The sequence below is a fragment of the Phoxinus phoxinus genome, assembly GCF_949152265.1.
Source record: "Phoxinus phoxinus genome assembly, chromosome: 3".
In the NCBI taxonomy this organism is placed as follows: domain Eukaryota; kingdom Metazoa; phylum Chordata; class Actinopteri; order Cypriniformes; family Leuciscidae; genus Phoxinus; species Phoxinus phoxinus.
This window is the reverse complement of record NC_136878.1, coordinates 25,997,146-26,005,528: the sequence shown is the minus strand read 5'-3', so window position 1 is coordinate 26,005,528 and position 8,383 is coordinate 25,997,146.

Below are 8,383 nucleotides of genomic sequence, written 5' to 3'. Positions count from 1 at the left end.
AAAGCTGAAACGCTTATTGAGAATGAGTTTGTGTTTACCCTGTTGAGAGTAAACAGATTTATTACACTGTTTTGTGAGCAGGGTTTCTCTTACGTCAGGGTTCTTGTATTTACACACACTTCTCATTTGGTCATTTTTCAATAAGTCTTTGAGTGGTATTTTTCCTATAGCAGTGGATGTTTGTTTACAAACAATATATTGTTGTTGAGTCTGGTCTATTCTTGTGCCTGGCCTGGTGTACTGTCTGGTTTCTGCAGACGTTTGGCCAGCTGTGGTGGAAGGTTGTACCGTGTCTGCCTACGCAATAGCCTCACTGCATTAACATCTCAGCTGAGCTCATCTCTTAACGCTGAAAGAAAATGCTCAGCCAAAGGGTCAGAAGCGAGCATAACACCTTCATCCTTCAATATGGTTGAAACATGTTTCTCTGGTATTGTCAATGATGACTCATAGTTATGTAAAATTCTGTCTTTTCCTTAAAGGGAAAGCACTTGACATGCATAAACTCACTTGGAAATGGTGAGGCTTGGAAGTGTGTGATTATGTTGACTTATTAAAAAGCAGTCTCTGCTGATATATAAAAAAAAAACACACACACAGCTCACCCTGTTAGCTGACAGGATTACTATGTAACTTTCTCAGAAAATTGATTCATAACTTCATGAAAATGTGGTTAATCTGATTGACAGGCTTGCAATAATTGCTTAAACCAATGCTGAATTAAGTAAGCCGCAAATGTGATACTGGCTCCTGTTTTCATCTCAGAGTCCCATGAGAGATAAGAACTAGGCAATGTTGTAAAATATATGTTGTATAATCTCCTCAACTACCACCAATGTGCAGCATCCACTTGGATGATGCGACAGCAGCCATATTGCGCCAGAATGCCCACCACACACCAGCTTACTGGTGGAGAGGAGACAGTGATGAAATCGGTATATGGGGATGAAGTAAGCATCTTTCAGGTCCACCGTAAAAAAACAGTCCCCCGGGCGAATCTGCACAAGGATTTGTCTGGTAGTTATCATTCTGAACGGCCGTCTCATGAGAGCTTTGTTCAAATGTCTCAGATCTAGAATGGGGTGAGTTCCACCGTCTTTCTTTGGAACAAGAAAATAACGGCTGTAAAACCCTGACTGACTTAGCGCGGAGAAGACTAATTCTATCGCCCCTTTTGCTAGCAGATTTTGCACTTCGGTGCGAAGCACGTGAGTCGTTGCCTCTCACCGAGGTCTCGATGACCGCCTGAAAACGCGGGGGTCTGCGAGCGAATTGGAGCAAGTAGCCTCGCTTTATAATGTTCAAAACCCAGTTTGAAACTTCAGGGATGGCTTGCCAGGCCTGGGCCCATGTGGCTAGGCATTGAATATACATTGGGGCTGCTGGACCACCTAACATGGGGGGACCTAATACCCTTGTGTTGTGTTTTGTGCACATTTTCTCTTTTGTGTGACATAGAGATAGAGTGAACACTGGGTTGGGGGCCACCTAGCAAAGGAGGATCGATTAGCCATGTGTTGTGTGTTTGAAACATACTCTTTATGTGCTTTATTGGGTTCGCTGTGAAAACAGCGTTTGTTTGTAGGGGCGCGTGCAGTGCAACAGACCCATTGACTACAGTATGAAGGTTTCCAGCCGCCTGAGCTAAACAGGGAGCTGCGAGACCTAGATGTGCTCTTTTCGAGGGCGGTCCGGCTAGAGCGGGACTCGTACCCTCTCTTTTCCCTCCGCTGGCTAGGAGGGCTTCGGCGGCACGGAGTCCAGTGTGATGCGGGTTCGGGGAGCTTGGCGCTGAGGCGGTGGGTAGCGCTTAGCTGACCTTGAGCGATGGCGGGTATCAGCCGCAGGGCAGGGTTGAGGAACCTGAGGCGCCGGTTTCGCTGGTCGAGAAGGCGGCACGCTCTTGTGGTGGCTTGAGGCAGAACTGGAGCGTCTCGCAGAGACGGCAGGAAGTGCTTCATGGCTTGCAAAGACTTCTGTGCTTCATGAACCTTTCGTAGAATCCCTTCACAGCTGGGCCAAAGAGACTGGTGCTAGAGATCGGGTAAGCGAGGAACGCCATTCTGTTCGCTTCCTTGATGTCTGTGAGGTTCAGCCACAGGTGGCGCTCAAGCACGACAAGCCTTGGTAGCGTGGAGGGGTAGATCCGTAGCGCTGCGCAGGTCATGGAACGTTTCAGGGTTCGGGCCAGACTCGTCCATAGCTTGGAGAAGTTTGGCCTGACACACTTGCAACACCGCCATGGTGTGTTGAGCCGATGCAGCCTGACTGGAAGCGGAGAACGCGCGTCCAGCGAGGGCTGAAGTGTTACGGCAAGGCTTTGAGGGGTGCACCGCTCTAGCTCTCCAGCCAGCAACATTGGGCGGGCACAGATGCGCGGCGACTGCTTCCTCTAGCGGTGGTAGCTTCTCATACCCTTTTTCTGCAGCGCCGTCAACGGAGGAGAGCGAGGCAGAGGTAGAAGCGCTCGTGCGTGCTGAATAAGGCGCGTGCTAAGACTTTGTGAGTTCCTCGTGGACCTCGGGTAAGAAGGGAGTGAGCTTGTGACGGGGGTGCTGGCGACCTGGCAAAAACCATCCATCCAGCTGACTCCTGGGCGGTTCCTCGGGCGAGGTCCATTTGAGACCGAGGTCTGAACCGGCCGCGGTGAGGATGCACAGCATCTCGGCGTCCGAGTTTGTCCTGGTAGCTTCAGCGCTAGCACCAGACTGTGAAATCGATGGAGCCCGACCACTCTTCCTCAGATGTGCCGATGGAGAGGCTGTTGTCTTGTTCATCGCCCGATCCGCTAAAGGAGACAAGACCCGCCGCTCGGTCGGAGGGGCGCTGGTCTGCCTGGGTGAACAGGACCGGCGATGGAGACTGAGAGGGAGACAGCGAGGCACGCGGGGACTCGGCCGGCGTGGGCTCGCTTACTTCCATCCGCTCAGGCTGCCGTAGGCTGCGGCGCTTCTTCTTCCGTGGCTGAAGTAGTGCCGGGAAGGGAAGAGGTGTAGCGGTGTCGCCGTCTCGGAAGAGAGCTAACCGCGTCCGCAGCCTCTGCGCGTGCAATAAGTGGGCGGGCAATATGCTAATGTTTCGTCTTGACGTCACAACGAAACGGCTTATGACTCGTTTGAAAAATTATTAATTTCATTGACTCTGAGTCGACTCTTACTTTTGAAAGACAATAACTTTATATATGGTGCACTTTCAGATTTAAAACTTTGCAGGAAGTTTTCATTCACTTATGTCTGTTTAGCACTTCAAAGTTTGGGCATCTTTGAAAAAGTGTGTGTACAGCAAACCTTTAATCAAATAGACTAAAGAGGAGTCTAAGCAAAGCACGTTTACCACAAACACCCTGGTAAAATCATACATCTCTATCAGACTTGATGGTGGAAGCAACATATTCTGGATTTGATTAAAGATCCATGTTCCAGCAGGACGATAAAGCACATAAAGAAAAAGGTATGATTGAATGGTTTAAATACACTTATAATTCTGGAATGGTTCCTACTGAGCTGAGACATTAATCCAATTGAATATTTTTAGGTATGACCTGCTGCAAGCCAACACTTTCTAATTTGGCAGAGATGGAGTGAATTTGTGTTGAAGAATTGAGATGTGGAAAGCTCATGCAGACATAACTAAGACGACTCATGTAGTTGCTGCTAGAGGAATATGTGCACAGCATGAACTTATAGTGGGTGATTGCTTTGTGTTGAATTTATTGTTTATTGAACATGCTACAATTTGGAAGTATAACAAAATGCAGAAATAAAATCAAGGGGTGAGTACTCTGTAAATGCATTGCCTGTTCAGTTTTCGATTAATGTCTATTCCATTTCAAAATGTTTCCTTTATGATTAAATGTATCCCTCACATGCTGAAACGTCTGTCCTTAACTTGGCAGGACCAGTGGTCAATCTGTGGTTGTCCAGCAGTCTGAAAGTGCAACATTGTCTTCATGGTTAATTTCACTTCCCTTGAAATAATAAATGACCTAAAGGCACATAAGCGCCTCCCAAATCAAAACCACCTGGGCCCAAGAATGCCTGTGAGTCTATTGTTTCTATAGACTCCTGCAGTTGAAAAGTGCAATACTTCATCTGCAGAACAGCCTTTTGAATAGTAGTAGTAAAATAGTGAAATATTAATAGTAAAAAAAAAGTATATAAAAAAAGAGTAAAATAGAAGCCAAAGTTTGAGCACATTTTTTGAGCTCCATCTCCATCAGTTGTATTATTAAGTGCCATATTGAAGGGACTCAAAATCACAAATTTATGAATTACCTACTTTCATGAGCAAAATAAATAAATAAAAATGCAAGTGAATAAATAGGCAAGTGTTCATTTGGGGGTATGAAACAATTGTAGTCAAGCGGAATTAAAGCTAACAAATCAACAGCCCTGCGTTAATCATAATATTTCTAATCACCATTTGAATCATAAACAAAAATGTTCACATGCAATTGTGTTTGAAAGCAAAAGAAAATATTGGCAAGTTTTTGTTCCGAGACATTTTTTTTTGTGTGTTCCTGTTTGAAACAAACAGTCAAAATTCCTTTAAGCCTTGAAAAATTAATCACTTTATACTTTAACAGTTCCTCACAAAAGTGCTGCTTTTAAAAAGGTATTTTGTGTATTTAAATTATGGCATGTGATACTGAATGAGATAAAATGCAGGGCAAGTCTGATCTTAAAAAGAGTTAGGAGTCTTAAGCCTTTCAAAAAAGACTTGTATGATCTGATTTGCCATGCCCAGACAAAACTCTCAGCTGGGGATTCCCAGAGGTTATGGTTCATACTTCAATATAGTGCCAAAAATGCACTTATGTATAAATAAATAACTTTTTACTCAATCAGTTAGAAAAAACTAATCTGAATCCAATTGTTGCTGTTAATGATGAAACAGAATATAACAGATTTACATTATAGTCGAATATATTGACTGTTAGAACAAAAACAGAAAGTCTTTACCCTTTAACAGCAAACAATTCAGACATTTAGGCCTGGTTTCACAGACAGGGTTTAGATTAAGCCAGGATTAAGCCTTAGCTCAATTGGGACATTTAAGTAGATTTTTAAATGTAAGATATTTTAAGATAGCCTATGTTAGTGAAAGTGCTTTCAGTTAAAACAGCTCAAACATGCATTTTATTCGGGGGTTAGTGTAAAAAAAAGAGGCACATCTGTATGGGCTTTCAGTTTGACAGTTTCAATTCCACTTGAAATCTTTTAAAGCTTAAAACTGCTCTAAAAAGATAAATCTACCACATGGCATTTAACAGCTCTGTGTTTACGGTGTTTACAGATAGATCCAGCAGCAGCGATGTCGCTCCGCCCACTCCCTGCGTCACTCCTCACGGCGAATCGCGTGCATGTGTTAAAACTGAGCCTTTACTGTTACTGCTGCATCCTTTGTGAAAGAGTTGTCAAAGTTGACCAAAAGGGAGGCGATTTTTTTTTTTTTACAATATAACACAGACGAAAACAGCTCAGCTGTTAAATGTACATGCGGTACTTTTCTCAGATCACTATAGGCGTTTCATGAGGACTCGACTTGTGAATGCAGCTAATTTCATTGATTTGGATTAACATTTCCTCTGGTCACGGAAATACAGTCTGCTAACACTTTTTAATGCAGTTTCACGAATGGTAAGTTTTATTTTATATAGTTTATAAGCTTCTCTGAGCTCCCTGAGTCTCCCTTCACTGAACTTCTGTCGCATTTTTGCCTTGTGGCTGGTTGTGCTAAGACATCAAGGGAGATTTTTTTTTCTTTTCTATCCATCCTGATTTATTCACACTGGGTTATTACTACCAAATAAGAGCAAGTTACTGTATCTATTATTATAATGAAATATTTTTTTTTTTAGCCTCAACCAAGTAGCCTAATTACATTTGTGAATATGCCAACTTTTAAAAAGAGTAATTTAACAGTCAGTTTTCAGCACTGGAATAGTTAGTCTTAGTTAATTTGTGCACTCTGCATTTGTATTTATTCATTTATTTATTTTAGCTAAATAAAAAGTTTTGCGCTTGATAAATATGTTGAAATTATGTATAATTACATTATATAATTACATTAAATGACATATCAGTCTGTCTTCTAGAAGAAGAAAAAAAAGGTTTTATTCAGCGTGGGTCGCCCCCATGTGTGCCACCATGTTGACATCACATGACCAGTCATATTCATCATGCAGTTGAACTTAGTAATACGAATTATTTAATAATTATGTGATAAAAAAACAACAACCAAAAAACCTTGCAGAGTCCACACCACAACTATAATGATAATAGCATAGAGAAACAATATTGTTGGAATCACTTTCACAACGATTCCCCCCATTCAATAAAGTATCAACAGCAAGTAATCATTTGGCTTTAAACAACACTGTTAAAATAAATAATGCAATGAATACACAATATAAACATAATCAACTTATGTACATTACGTATTATAACAAATGCCTGCAGAGGGTGCCAACGACCTGTTGATTGTTGTTGTTGCAGCAGCATGACCAAATCCTTGTGTAATATTGGGTAAACAACATTTAATTCAGACGTTAACTTTATCTTTAATGCTTGGCCACTTCTTTACAATAGAAATGCCACAACCACTGTAATTTCTTAAACAAGAATATTTGGACATTCAAAACATGCAATCTTAGAGCGAGGGTTTACACTTTTATTTTGAAATCGTATGAACAACAATTCACATATTTAGAAACATTAATGTATTCTCCTATGTTGTCGTTAGTTTATAAATGATTTACGTTACAAATCTGGTGAAATGCCGCCCGTTGCATTCCCAGATGAACATGCAATCCAAACTCAGCACATGCAGAGATGGAGTTTGTTAACTGGAAACTCGCTCCACGCATTTAAATGATAACAGCACAACACTTGAAACACAAAGCATGTCTGACTTTATATGCATTTCCAAATGCACATGATTTGAAACCCAAACAAACAGCACATGCAGAATGAGTATGTGTGGAGCAGCATTTACTGTGAACAGAGCCGCTGGAAGTGATGCGTAACCTGCACGCATGTAAATTATTAAAGTGCCGTGCTTCACTCTGAAACCTGCTGTGCATATATTTATTTAATTTAATATAAAATTCAACCCGCCAAAGTAGCTAGTGGGAATAACTGTGATGAATTCCACCCGCGGGTGTTAAATGCATAGTTCACCCAAAAATGAAAGTTCTGTCATGAATTACTTGCCCTCATGACTTGCGCTCATCTTTGGAACACAAATGAAGATCTTTATGATGAAATTTGAGAGCTTTCTGACCCCACATAGACTCCAACGCCAGTGGCGGCTCGTCACGGTAGGCCAGGGAGGCACAGCCTACCCAAGATTTTGAGGTGAAAATGGGAGAAGTTTCTTTGTAATTTCCCCGCTGTAACACCAATCGAATGAAATCAGAGGACACCGATTTTCTTTTGCAACGTACGTGTCGAATCTGCCGATGTAATTACAACTGCTAAGGGATAGAAAAGGGGAGGGGGAGGCAAATCCATAGCCGGGCTCTTGGGCCTTAGTTGGTTTAAAAAAAAATAGCCAATCACCATCGAGTGTTTCACTTTCAGCGCTTAGGCGTGTTGAGAAAAATTACAGGAGGGGAGGCTATCCTCTCTTAGTATATCAACTAATCATCGAAGAGACATGATTGCTGATGAGCAGATTAAATTTAGACTTTTATTCACATCAACTCACACTCACAACTCACACATCAGTTGTGGTAAACTGAAGCTTAAGCATTTTCGCTCGGTGAGCCAAGAACCAATGAGGTTCATTCTTGTGTTACGCAGCTTTTGCAAGAGCTTTGTTCTTGAGTGTCAAGCAGGTTTCGGTTGAGCTTCTGTTTATGTTCGCTGATCAATGTTGAATAAAGTAAATCGGTTTATCATATAAAGCGATCGAGTCTCTTCAAAAAATTTGGACTAAACCGCTCAATTAATATGGATTAGTTTTTACTAATTTTAGATCTCTTTATGGACTTTTTTTTGGGTGAACTAGCCTTTTAACGTCAAGCTTTGTTGACAGCCATTCTGCTTTAGAGAGCATGAGCATTTAAAGTGGCAGACGGCATAACTCCAGCATGTGCTTACAATAAACAGAACAATAGTGTGTATTGGTGTGGACGATAATATATTTATCATTATAGGCTAGTTATCGTTCTTGGTGTGAATGGGCCTTTAGTCTCCTCCTTTGTTTGTGTCTGTTTCTGCTTTGGTGGGAGAATTACACACAGTTTTCAGTTATGGCAGTCAGCATTTAGACCTCCCATTACCATTGTACCGTTGTTCCTATCCCAAAAATAATAAATATCCAATGATCTAATGTACACAATGAACGGTCTCTCATTGTGTATATATTAGATGCAATA